Consider the following 14716-nt stretch of genomic DNA (forward strand, 5'->3'; position numbering starts at 1 on the left):
ATGAGGTGGGAGGGAAAGGGAGAGAAAAGGGAAATTGCATGGAAATGGAAGGAGACCCTCAGTGTTATACAAAATTACATACAAGAGGAAGTGAGGGGAAAGGGAAAAAATACAAGGGGGAGAAATTAATTACAGTAGAGGGGGTAGAGAGAGAAGAGGGGAGGGGAGTGGAGGGGAGGGGGGATAGTAGAGGATAGGAAAGGCAGCAGAATACAACAGACACTAGTATGGCAATATGTAAATCAATGGATGTGTAACTGATGTGATTCTGCAATCTGTATACGGGGTAAAAATGGGAGTTCATAAACCACTTGAATCAAAGTGTGAAATATGATATATCAAGAACTATGTAATGTTTTGAACAACCAACAGTAAAAATTAAAAAAAAAAAAACAATTGTCAGCCAAGACTAAAGTTTGCTTATGCATTTTGAAAGTTTTTTAACTTGTTTTATTTAATACTTCTCTGTAAACAATTCCATAGTAAGGCAACAAAGAAACACTACATTTTTAAAAACATAAGGTTGTTCTTATTATTTGTACTGGTAAGGGTATTCACATTAGCATTTGAGTTTGTTTAAACTTTCATCTAATAATATTGTCAACAGAAATATTTGAATATGACTTGGTTTCCCACATAGGTATGACTATACTAACTTTGCTCTTAAAACATCTCACTTTAAAGAGGAGAAAAAAAAGTAGTTTTTAAAATTTTTGCCATGATTTTCATGTCATTTAAGGTTGAATGTTTCACTCTTCTGAGTTCTGAAATCCTCATCAGGATTAATGGCTTCAGTCTAGTTTTGCTACTGATGAACTGCTTGGTATCGGGCAGTTCTTTTCACCTCTCTAAGCTTTAATTTTATCTTTTCTTATTTGGTAAAATGAGAAAACATTACAGTAGATGATTTTACAGTTTCCTTCCAGCTCTGATGCTCAAGCACTTGTATAAATCGCTGAAGTTTGTTCCAGGTTATAAGATAAGCTAGTAATGGAATTGGAAAGAAAAAAGCCCCCAGGATATATCTTTAGCTATAATCAGTGACCTACAGGAAGGAAGAAATTTCATTAAAAAATGAAAGAGTAGAAGAATAAAGGAATCAAAAGTGACATGGCAAGTAATGGTAAGGGTGAAAAAAATAACAATGACAAAATTATCTAAAAACCAAACAAACAAAAATGATAACCAAGGACAAAATAAAGCAACACATGGCATGATTGCATAACTTTTTCTAAAGATCTGATCACAAAACCAAGATTAGTAAATTCTGTCATTCCCCTACCTCTACAATTATGTGATATGCAAATATCTGTCAAATTGTAAATCTCCTTCATATTTAGCATTTGCTAAATTACTGTGTTCATTTGCCAGCATCCTCCTAAATCAGATTTACCTTTTGTCATCAACCTCACATGTCACTCCAAGTGATACTAATTTTCTACATGGCTGTCCTCCCATGTCACCTATTTCCTAAACCCTGGGTAGTACTCCCTGCCCTGAAAGGACCAATTTCTAACGTAACCATATAATGAAGTAATTTTATTTTCTGATTGTGGCCTACATGGGCTTTTACAAAGACTGGAGCAACAGCATCTTTCAAGAGCACCATATGGACGTGGCTAAATGAAGTTCGATGACAAGGTGGCGATGCAGGAAATAAAAAGAATATGGTTACATTACAGAAATAAATGGCCTAGATCTCATTTTCAAGACTGATAGGATACAGTGGGGAAAAAAATGACAGAAAAAAGTACATCTCATGGATTCTGCAGTCTTTTTACTTGATTTAAATTGATTGCACAATTAACTCATGGTCATTACTATCCAAAAAAAAAAAAAGAAAGAAAGAAAAGGTCAGTTATATCATCAAACAAGTGTATTTCCCATAAGAGGTCAAAATGCTGTATTTGAATTTCAAAGGATAGAGTAAACCAGAGTAGATAAACAAAACTCTATTGGTGTAATCTTATAATCTTTCAGAACTGTCTTCTCTTGGATAAAAGATCACTCCATGACTCTGGCTTCTCCCAACCTGTGGCAAATGATAGTTTTCATTTATTGAGAACCTTCAAAACAACTGGGAATAGTCTATGGATTTTATGTACAGTTTAAAGGAAATTATTATGGGCACTCTTTTTTTTCCATGTATTTTTTTATCTCTATTACACAGAAAATACAAGTAACTTACCCCAACTTCCACAATCACTGTGAAAGCACTGTTTGAATAAGGTTAAAATCTTAATATATAACCCTACCTCCATCTACCACTGTTTCTGCCCACACTTGGATTTTTCCTTCAGAAATCAGGGTTCCTGATTTCCTGAAGCTCAGGGGCTTGGGACACACTTATATAGGTTCAAACTTGGGGTTAAATCCTAGCTCTGCTACTCACTAGTTTAAAATGGAGAATGATAATGTCTATACAAAGGATAACTGCAAATGATAGGACATATGTGTAAATTTTTTTTTCTCAGTTGAACATCTTATAGCTGTTCAATTAGTGATAGTTCTTGTCATTTTTGTTTGATATTAAGTACTTCTGCATCCACGCCTTTTCCAGATAATATCCTAAATTTGTGTCATCTCACTCTGTTGTCTCACCAGGAATAGCTCAAGTCTTTCTTCTAGACCCTAGAGTTGAGGAGGTGAGTCTAGGCACTTGTCCCTTTTCCCAAAAAACACATACCAATGGTATTTGCAAAATCTGTCTTGCAAGGACCTTCTAGAAGGATTTGGTGCACAAGCTAAGAGCTCAGACTTTTAGTATACACAAAATATAAAACCATCAAAGACATCTCCACTTGGTCAGGGGATATTGGATTACATAATAATTTAAATATTGAAATTTATAGATTCATTTATAAACATATATTGGTATACTTGTTAACAGAGATTATCAAAGCTATTTCATCCAATCTCACTGCAAAAAAAAAAAAAAAAGAAATTTCTTAGGCACTGATACTAATTTTCTAGGATAAAAAAAAATAGTATCTTGTGGCTGAGATTGAAATTAATTGACTAGTTCTCCAGTATATTTAAGTTTGAACATTGCATTTCCCCCTTTTTCTAATCATTCAGCTGAAGTGATGCTGACATTTCTGAAAGATTATCTTTCATTCATACACTTTAAAAATCTTGGGTAAATATCATTTATAATTATTTTGGAAGAATTTCTCCCTTTACATCAAATGAATAATTAAATTATTAAGATTACTACTAGGTTATACTTTTCTTATATAATAAAATAAAACTTCAGAAAGTTGGTATTCACATATATATATGGTAGTATACACTTATATTATGAAGTAAGTAAATTATATAGGAGTCTGTATGTGTGTATATCTACAAGAGCATATACCCCATAAGGAAAGAGTCAAATTTGAAACTCCATTTTTAACCCCTAAACATTAATGACGTTCACATTTATAAATGGTTAAGAACCATCTAGAGAATATTATTACCTTATACACAAATTATATGAAATTCAAATTTTGATATCTGTAAAGGAAAATATTAGGACATTGCTATGCTCAGGACATTCCTGAGTTGTTCATGGTTGCTTTCATGATGTAACAAATTTGAGTTACACAAAGTCTACACTATTGTCTGACTCTTGTAGAAGTAATTTCTCCATTCTCTGATATAAACCAGATGCTAAGTGGAGCTACTCATTGCTCTTTCTGTGATACTTTGGTTCTCAGAGTTGCTTAATAATCCTTAAAGCTCAAAAGGGTTTCTTTTTTTTTGTCCTTTTTATTTACTTTATAGTTGTAGGTGGACAAAATATCTTTATTTTATTCTTATGTGGTGGTAAGGATTGAACCTAGTGCCTCACATGTGCTAAGCGAGTACTCTACCATTGAGCCACAACCCCAGCCCCAAGCTCCAGGGTTCCTGACACCTTCATTGTACTTCCTTCCTACACACACCAGCTGTCCTAAACAGCGCTCTGCTGTCTTCTGCAAAGTATCTCAGTACAGCTCAACCACACTTCTTATCCCATGCCCATTCTTCCAGCAGACTATGCCATGATGGCCACTATTCTTTTCATATAAGCAGTAATTTCAGCTTCTACTTTACTTCAGCATCAATTCCCTAGGGGTGGGGGGAACCCTTCCATTCTCAATTTTCAAAAAGTTATCTTATTTTGCCAACTCATAGAATGAAAATATTTTAATACACACTGAGTTTCTAATGCTTCTTTTTTTTCATTCCCCTATATATCAGTATATATCTCCTATAAAATCCATAACTTTTATATATACTCTAACTAATTTATATAATTTGCCCTTGTATTTAGCTATATATTCCATTTCTTTCTACAAGTATGTGTTAGATACCTACCAGACACAATGAATATCTTCTGACTTTGTAGATCTCACCTTCTGATGTGTCAATGGATACATAAATGATTAGAGCTTATATTTTAATTAATTATCGAGGGTTATGAAGAGCAAAGAGGAGGAAACTTCCATTTTATTATCTCTGTCTACCAACCTTTCCAATAATCTTTTTGCTTTGATATTTTATCAGTGTTTTTCCTGCTATTCAATTTCTTTTTTTTTATTGGTTGTTCAAAACATTATAAAGCTCTTGACATATCATATTTCATACATTAGATTCAAGTTGGTTATGAACTCCCAATTTTACCCCAAATACAGATTGCAGAATCACATCGGTTACACATCCACATTTTTACATAATGCCTTATTAGTAACTGTTGTATTCTGCTACCTTTCCTATCCTCTACCATCCCCCCTCCCTCCCCTCCCATCTTCTCTCTCTACCCCATCCACTGTAATTCATATCTCTCCTTGTTTATTTTCCCATTCCCCTCACAACCTCTTATATGTAATTTTGTATAACAATGAGGGTCTCCCTCCATTACCATGCAATTTTCCTTTTCTCTCCCTTTCCATCCCACCTCATGTATCTGTTTAATGTTAATCTTTTCTTCCTGCTCTTCCTCCCTGCTCTGTTCTTAGTTGCTCTCATTATATCAAAGAAGACATTTGGTATTTGTTTTTTAGGGATTGGCTAGCTTCACTAAGCATAATCTGCTCTAGTGCCATCCATTTCCCTGCAAATTCTATGATTTTGTCATTTTTTAGTGCTGCGTAATACTCCATGGTGTATAAATGCCACATTTTTTTTATCCATTCATCTATTGAAGGGCATCTGGGTTGGTTCCACAGTCTAGCAATTGTGAATTGTGCTGCTATGAACATTGATGTAGCAGTATCCCTGTAGTACGCTCTTTTAAGGTCTTCAGGGAAAAGTCCAAGAAGGGCAATAGCTGGGTCAAATGGTGGTTCCATTCCCAGCTTTCCCAGGAATCTCCATACTGCTTTCCAGATTGGCCACACCAGTTTGCAGTACCACCAGCAATGTACAAGAGTACCCTTTTCCCCACATCCTCGCCAGCACTTGTTGTTGTTTGACTTCATAATGGCTGCCAATCTTACTGGAGTGCGATGGTATCTTAGGGTGGTTTTGATTTGCATTTCTCTGACTGCTAGAGATGGTGAGCATTTTTTCATGTACTTGTTGATTGATTGTATGTCCTCCTCTGAGAAGTGTCTGTTCAGGTCTTTGGCCCATTTGTTGATTGGGTTATTTGTTTTCTTATTGTTTAATTTTTTGAGTTCTTTGTATACTCTGGATATTAGGGCTCTATCTGAAGTGTGAGGAGTAAAAATTTGTTCCCATGATGTAGGCTCCCTATTTACCTCTTTTATTGTTTCTCTTGCTGAGAGAAAACTTTTCAGTTTAAGTAAGTCCCATTTGTTGATTTTTGTTATCAACTTTTGTGCTATGGGTGTCCTATTAAGGAATTTGGAGCCCGACCCTACAATATGTAGATCGGAGCCAACTTTTTCTTCTATCAGACGCAGTGTCTCTGATTTGATATCTAGCTCCTTGATCCACTTTGAGTTAACTTTTGTGCATGGCGAGAGGAGGGGATTCAGTTTCATTTTGTTGCATATGGATTTCCAGTTTTCCCAGCACCATTTGTTGAAGATGCTATCCTCCCTCCATTGCATGCTTTTAGCTCCTTTATCAAATATAAGATAGTTGTAGCTTTGTGGATTAGTCTCTGTGTTCTCTATTCTGTACCATTGGTCCACCCTCCTGTTTTGGTACCAGTACCATGCTGTGTTTGTTACTATTGCTCTGTAATATAGTTTTAAGTCTGGTATCACTATACCGCCTGATTCGCACTTCCTGCTTAGAATTGCTTTTGCTATTCTGGGTCTTTTATTTTTCCATATGAATTTCATGATTGCTTTATCCATTTCTACAAGAAATGCCGTTGGGATTTTGATTGGCATTGCATTAAACCTATAGAGAACTTTTGGTAATATCGCCATTTTGATGATGTTAGTTCTGCCTATCCATGAACAGGGTATATTTTTCCATCTTCTAAGATCTTCTTCTACTTCTCTTTTTAGGGTTTTGTAGTTTTCATTATATAAATCTTTCACCTCTTTTGTTAGGTTGATTCCCAAGTATTTTATTTTTTTTGAGGATATTGTGAATGGAGTGTTTTTCCTCATTTCCGTTTCAGAAGTTTTGTCGCTGATATACAGAAATGCCTTTGATTTATGCGTGTTGATTTTATATCCTGCCACTTTGCTGAATTCATTTATTAGTTCTAGTAGTTTTTTTGTAGACCCTTTTGGGTCTTCTAGGTATAGAATCATGTCATCTGCAAATAGTGATAATTTAAGTTCTTCCTTTCCTATTTTTATGCCTTTAATTTCTTTCGTCTGTCTAATTGCTCTGGCCAGTGTTTCGCGAACTATATTGAATAGAAGTGGTGATAGAGGGCATCCCTGTTTTGTTCCAGATTTTAGGGGGAATGCCTTCAATTTTTCTCCATTGAGAATGATGCTAGCCTGGGGCTTAGCATAGATAGCTTTTACAATGTCGAGGTAAGTTCCTGTTATCCCTAGTTTTTCTAATGTTTTGAACATAAAGGGATGCTGTACTTTGTCGAATGCTTTTTCTGCGTCTATTGAGATGATCATATGGTTCTTATTTTTAAGTCTATTGATGTGGTGAATAACATTTATTGATTTCCGTATATTGAACCATCCTTGCATCCCAGGGATGAATCCTACTTGATCATGGTGCACAATTTTTTTGATGTGCCTTTGTATCCGATTCGCCAGAATTTTATTGAGGATTTTTGCATCTAGGTTCATCAGAGATATTGATCTGTAGTTTTCTTTCTTTGAGGTGTCTTTGTCTGGTTTCGGAATCAGGGTGATGTTGGCCTCATAGAATGAATTTGGCAGAGCTCCTTCTTTTTCTATTTCCTGAAATAACTTGAAAAGTATTGGTATTAATTCTTCCTTAAAGGTTTTGTAAAACTCTGCTGTATACCCATCCGGTCCTGGGCTTTTCTTGGTTGGAAGTCTTTTGATTGCTTCTTCTATTTCATCTATTGTTATTGGTCTGTTTAAGTTGTGAGTATCCTCCTGACTCAGTCTGGGCAAATCATATGACTTAAGGAATTTATCGATGTCTTCACTATCTTCTATTTTATTGGAATGTAGGTTTTCAAAATAATTTCTAATTGTCTTCTGTATTTCTGTAGTGTCTGTTGTGATATTGCCTTTTTCATCCGTATGTTAGTGATTTGAGTTCTCTCTCTTCTTCTCTTCGTTAGCATGGCTAAGGGTCTGTCGATCTTATTTATTTTTTCAAAGAACCAACTTTTAGTTTTGTTAATTTTTTCAATAGTTTCTTTTGTTTCAATTTCGTTGATTTCCGCTCTGATTTTAATTATTTCTTGCCTTCTGCTACATTTGCTGTTGTTTTGCTCTTCCTTTTCTAGGGATTTGACATGAAGTGTGAGCTCATTTATTTGTTGGTTTTTCCTTTTTTTGAGGAATGACCTCCAAGCGATGAACGTCCCTCTTAAAACTGCTTTCATTGTGTCCCATAGATTCCGATATGTTGTGTCTGTGTTTTCATTTATCTCTAAGAATTTTTTGATTTCCTCCTTTATGTCTTCTGTAACCCATTGATCATTCAGTAACATATTGTTCATTTTCCATGTGATGTAGGATTTTTCCTTCCGTCTTTTATCATTGATTTCCAGTTTCATTCCATTATGATCAGATAAAATGCATGGTATTATCTCCACCCCTGTATATTTACTGAGGGTTGCCCTATGGCATAATATATGGTCTATTTTTGAGGAGGATCCATGTGCTGCTGAGAAAAAAGTATATCCACTTGATGATGGTTGATATATTCTATATATGTCAGTTAAGTCTAGGTTGTTGATTGTGATATTGAGTTCTATAGTTTCTTTATTCAGCTTTTGTTTGGAGGATCTGTCCAATTGTGAGAGAGGTGTGTTGAAGTCACCCATAATTATTGTGTTGTGGTCTATTTGATTCTTGAACTCGAGGAGATTTGTTTTATGAACGTCGCAGCATCATTATTTGGTGCATAAATATTGATAATTGTTATGTCTTGTTGGTGAATGGTTCCTTTTAACAGTATATAATGTCCTTCCTTATCCCTTTTGATTAATTTAGTCTTGAAGTCAATTTTATTCTATATGAGGATGGCCACCCCTGCTTGCTTACGAGGACCGTGTGCGTGGTATATTTTTTCCCAACCTTTCACCTTCAGCCTGTGTATGTCTTTTCCAATCAGATGTGTCTCCTGGAGGCAGCATATTGTTGGATTTGTTTTTTTAATCCATGTTACCAGCCTATGTCGCTTTATTGGAGAGTTTAAGCCATTAATGTTTAGAGTTACTATTGATATATGGTTTGTACTTCCAGCCATGTTTGATTATTTATCTTCTTCTTTTTTATTTTTTTTTTAATTTAGTTTGTTTCTCCTTGGTTAGCTTTCCCCCCGCCCTCTGTCTTTATAGAGGCACTTCCCACTGATGGTTTTGGTTATTGTTTTTCATTTCTTCCTTGTGTAGTGTTTTGCTCAAGATGCTTTGCAATGCTGGTTTTCTGGCTGCAAATTCTTTTAGCTTTTGTTTATCATGAAAGATTTTTATTTCGTTATCGTACCTGAAGCTTAATTTTGCTGGATACAGAATTCTTGGTTGGCATCCATTGTCTTTCAGTGTTTGAAATACGTTGTTCCAGGATCTTCTCGCTTTCAGCGTCTGTGATGAAAAATCCGTTGTTAACCTTATTGGTTTACCCCTGAATGTAATCTGCCTCCTTTCTCTTGTAGCTTTTAGTATTTTCTCTTTGTTCTGTATATTGGATATCTTCATAACAATGTGTCTTGGCGTTGGTCTACTGTGATTTTGTGTGCTCGGTGTCCTGTATGCATCTACAATTTGTATATCCGTTTCCTTTTTTATTTCTGGAAAGTTTTCTGTAATTATTTCTTTCAGCAGGTTACTCATTCCCTTGGTTTGAATCTCTATACCTTCTTCTATCCCGATGACTCGTAGGTTTGGTTTCTTTATGTTATCCCATATCTCTTGGATGTTTTTCTCGTGGTTTTTAACCAGCCTTTCTGAGTTGGCTAGGCTCTTTTCAAGATGATATATTTTGTCTTCATTATCTGATGTTCTGGCTTCTACTTGCTCCACTCTGTTAGTGATACTCTCAATTGAGTTTTTAATTTGGTTTATCATTTCCTTCATTTCTAGAATTATTGTTTGTTTTTTTTTTTTATAATCTCAATCTCCTGATAAAGATGCTTAACTTCTTCTTTTATCTGTCTATGTAATTCATTTTCAAAGTGTTCTTTCACTGTTTGGATTTGCTGTCTCGTATCTTCTTTAAGGTTCCATTCCATCTGTCTAAGGTATTCCTTGAGTTCTTTATATGACCATTTTTCTGCTGACTCTAGGTCCTCCTGAATATTTAGGCTGTCCTTCATTGTTTGTACTCCTTTTCTTCCATGCTTTTTTATGCTGCTCATGTTACTTCTTGTTCTGTTTGACTGCTGAGTTACTGTTTACTCTTATAGATTTATTTGATGCTTGAGAGGAAAGATATTAGAAGGGAAGGGAAGAAGTCACTAAAGAGAATGAGAGTAGGCAGGTAGAATTCAAGGAAGGGGGAATAAGAAAATTGAAAAGAAATTAAAAGACAAAAGAAACAAGAATAACAAAGATTAGATAATAAAGAAAGAAAGAAAAGACGAAAAAAATTTTTAACAAAAATAATAGCGATAATAAAAAAATGAAAATTAAAATTAAAAAAATAATAATAATAAAATAAAAAAAATTAAAAAAAATAGAAACATTGAAAAAAGTTAAAGAACAACAACAAATAAAAATTGAAAATGAAAGAAAAAGAAGAAAAAAAAAGAAAAAGAAAAGAAAAAAAAATGATAATAATAATAATAATAAATGCAGTCCTAGAGTTCTATTAACTTCTCTTCCAGTAGGTGGAGCTGTGCCCACTGGGCCAAGCTTCTCCTCTCAATAGGTGGGAACCATTCACTGTGCAGCAGCTCTTTCTCCTAGACTGGGCGGGTCTCCAATCCTGAGTGTCTAGGGCCTTGTCTTGTGTTTCCTCAAGCCAGGCCATGCTCACCTGTGGCGCTCACCACAATACTGGCTACACGCCAGGTCTGCTGCTCCTGGGAGCCCTGTTTTCATGAACACCTGGGCTCACTCTCCCTGTTTGCCTCCCTCAGACCCTAAGTTTGTAGAGCTTGGGGCTGAGATCCCCCAGCGAATTTGCTTGCCCTCCTGTAGCCACGCCCCCGGTAGCTGGTGCAAGAGACCTCAGTTTTCAGCACTGGTGGGAGCGGTAGCCGGGAGTTCCGCGCCGCGAGTCCCGCGCCACTCCTGATTCCCTCGGTCTGGTTATTGCGTTCACAGGAGAGCTGGGAGTGGCCCTTAAGGTTTCCCCGCTGTGTGGAGAGAGATGACTAGGGGATTACACACCTGTCACGCTGGTTTCAATGCAGTTATCTCCTCCGCCCGTGACGCCATTTCTCTGCCATGGTGGTATCCCTTGCAAATGGTGACCGTTTGTTCCCTTTGCCAGGTGACCAATGCAACGGGTGGGTCCTGACTGTCTCTCTCAATCCCCGTTTCAGTCCTGTGGCCACTGCCTATGAAGGCTCGGTTGGCTTTTACCTCTGTAAGTTCCTAAGGGCCGACCAATTATTTCAGCGGGATCGTTAGTGCTGAGTCACACGAAGCAGGCGAGCCGGAGCTTAATTGCCTCCGATTCGGGCTCTGTGTGTGTGTTCTGAGGGGCCCAGCCTGTACACCCCAGATCCACGTCAGCTCAGCATTGCCTAGTGATCCTGAGCAAACAGCATTTAGACAGTTTACGGCTCCCTATGCCCGCGCAGTTGAAGATGTCAGAGACTTGATCTCTCTGCGCCTGCCACCATGTTACATCTCCTCAGTGATATTCATGTTGCCCTTACAGCTTCCTGGTATAAGCAAGTTCTTGGGATTATACAAACTGCTGCTTCTGTTTCCAGTCCAGATTTCTAGAAATGAAACCCTGCCGCCGTCGCCTCCGTCTCTGGGCTGCGCTCACGAGCGCCGCGCTTGTCTGCGACCGTAGCAGAGCCGCCCTGGCCTCCGCAGCTCTTCAGCCTGGTGCCCGGCCCCAGGGGCCCAAGCGGCTGCTGCAGCGGCTCTCCGTCCCCCTCCTCCGGAGCACGGGTCCCCTGGCAGGGGGGTGCAGAACGACCCCAGAGCAGGCTCTGCCCGAAGGTGCAGCGGCGAACAGGCCACCGAGACGCTCGAGGCTGCAGTCCAGCCTTCGGAGGACAGGGCTCGGCACGCAGCCCAGCTCCAACCTCTAGGTGCGGCTGCCGGACAGTGTATACAGAGCCATCAAGACAGCAAGCAGAAAGCAAATGGCGGCTCCCGCGGAGTGGATTTTCGGCACAGAAACCACAGCCCAGCCAACAATCCCAATCCACAAACTCTCCCTGTATAAAAAATATTCAAAAAAAAGAAGAAAAAAAAAAGAAAAAAAAAGGCAGGGCGCACTGAGCTTTCTTTGCCTCGGGTACTTACAATCCACTGCTGATTACACATTCAGCTTCTCCGCCCGGAGCGAAGCGAAAGAGGAAGCAGATGGGAGCAAAGCGCCCGCGGCTCTGAGCAGCCAAGCGTCTCTTTTTCGATTTCTTTGTTCTTCCTGCTCCTTGGCAAAGTGGTCCGCTACAGATTAACGGTGAAAGGAGCTCTAACAGACTGTGCGAAATCTCTATTAAAGCTGCTGCTTTGAGCACCACGCTCAGCACTTCAGCAACCCCCGTACGCAGCGGCCATCTTCGGCCCATATATCCCCCTGCTATTCAATTTCTAAACATCATTATAATCAATAGTTTCTTAAACTCTTCTACTCCAATAATTCTGATATCTATTTACTCTGTCCATCACAAGCTTGACCACATTTAAGAGCATTAAGAGTGATTATGAAATTCTTCTAATAATAGGGACATCATTGTTGCTTTTCCTGCACTTACTGAAATTACTCTTGATCTACATGTTGGACTCCACTTTTTCTACATGATTCACTAACACACACTGACTATTTACAGCTTCTATAAACAAAGACATCCCCCAGTTTGTCATATTGAGTGCATTTTGAGTTCTCCCATGTACTCCAAATTTAGGTCTTGATTTGTATTCCTGTTGCAAACTCTGATCCTTCAGTAACTTTCTTGTTTCCTCTTCTGTGATTTCCTACCTTGGTCCAGTTGCTGCCAGCAATTGTGAAAGATTGCTAAAACATCTTTGCTCTCTAATATCCGCTGAGGCTTTCATGCTATGTAATATTCTTTAAGGTATTTATTCAAAACTACTTGAGCTGTCTCAGAAGCTCTCAAACTACTTTCCATTTTTCTTCCCTAATTGCTGATATAAAGTGTTTGAATTCCACGTTCATCCAGATTATCACAGTTTGTGCATCACTTTTGCCCACATAGCTTTGTGCAGTACAAATTATTAGAATATGCACTTGGATATAGCCTCCAGAGCCTTTGGTCAAATAGGGAGTTAATCATTTCAATGAAAACAGTAGAAAAGAGCTTCCACTTTTCTTCCAGATCAGGAGAGATCACAGACTATACACAGTAAATTGTTAAGCACACTGTGGCTGGGACAGGAAGAAGCCTGCCATTACATGTACTCTTAATACCTAATGAGGAAGTCAACACTTTGCCATCAATGTCATTCACGTTCAGTGGCAAGTAGGGATATTGAGGGAGGCACATCCCTGCCTGCTGTTGCATTTGAATGACATTTAAGGAAGCCCATAAGAGTCAATTAAGAATGAAGCAGTGCTGTGTGTGGTTATGCATACATTCACTAAAGCCAGGTACCACACATTCATTACTTACTCTGCCACTTACCATGTGTTAGACTTTGAGCAACATTACCCAGCTTCAGGATTCTATTACTGTGTAGGATAAGGAATAGGATATAAACCATCCTCCTTAAGACTGTTCCTATTTAAAATAAAATGTTGCATGCAGAGCAAGAAGCAAATTTCTGGAGCACAAGTGCCCAATAAATTATCATTTTAAAACTGCACGTTATGAGCATCAGGCCAAAAGATAACAACATGTCACAGTGATGTTTAATTTTGACCATATTAAGAAAAAAAGCTTATCTTTTGGTTATTTTCAAGACAATTCTTGCCCATATTGGATGAAAGGGAAATTGCTCTTAAAAGACTAATGAAAATAAAAGGAAGTTCCTCACTGACAATATATCATCACTTTCTCCTAGTCTTTACTCTAGTGAGTATTCTTCTGACTACTGACATAATTGATGTTAAAAAAACAAAACAAACAACAACAACAACAACAAAAACCCAAAACACAGTTTTAAGATAAGCCACATAAAAAAGGGTGCCTTAACATCTATTTGTATAGATGAAAAGAAGGGATTTCCATGGACATGTTTATCACATTCTCTAATCACAAAGGACTCTAAATTTGTATATGGTACAACTCATGCCTTATTTATCTTTGAAAACCCTCTGCCATCTGACGAATGGTGTGCTTTGAAATAAAATTTCAAAACACTTATTTAGTTCTTTTTTGTTTGTTTTGTTTTGTTCATACTAGGGATTTAACCCAGGGGCGCTGAACCAATGAACCACATTTTATATTTTATTTTGAGACAGGGTCCCACTCAGTTGCTTAAAACCTCGCTAAGTTGCTGAGGCTGATTTTGAATTTGCAATCCTCCTGCCTCTGCCTCCTGAGCTATTGGGATTACAGTCCTGTTGAACCACCATGCCCTGCCCAAACACTTATTTGTTCTATAAATGTTGAACTGGATAAATGTGTTTACTCAAGTCCATATTTCTATGCTATAACCATTTTCTTTCTTATTTACTTTAGCAACCAACATTTAACAAAGTGCATTGTGAAATGCAAGAATGAGGAGAAAAATAAGCTTTCAAGTTTGCAGAAACAAAAATGCTTCAGCATTCTATTCTCTCCCATATCTTGGAAATGAAAACACACACCTTAATTTCACTTGATATTGTTTTCAGTGGTAGTCAGAACTTCCAGATTGCATTTATAAAAAAATATTAAAGGTTGTGAGAGTAATATGATAAAAAAATGGACACAGCTCTGGCAGAGTTCACTGGGTAAAAACTAAATAATAAGAAAACTTAGAAAGAAACCATTGGCTCTGTGCCATATTCAATGACCGGCATAAAACTAGACATTCTATTCATTCTTCTAAGCAAATAAATATTATTACCCCAAGTGC

The sequence above is a fragment of the Marmota monax genome, unplaced genomic scaffold (genome assembly GCF_021218885.2).
Source record: "Marmota monax isolate L192 unplaced genomic scaffold, Marmota_monax_Labrador192_F-V1.1 WCK01_AAM20220418_F8-fsc00677, whole genome shotgun sequence".
In the NCBI taxonomy this organism is placed as follows: Eukaryota; Metazoa; Chordata; class Mammalia; order Rodentia; family Sciuridae; genus Marmota; species Marmota monax.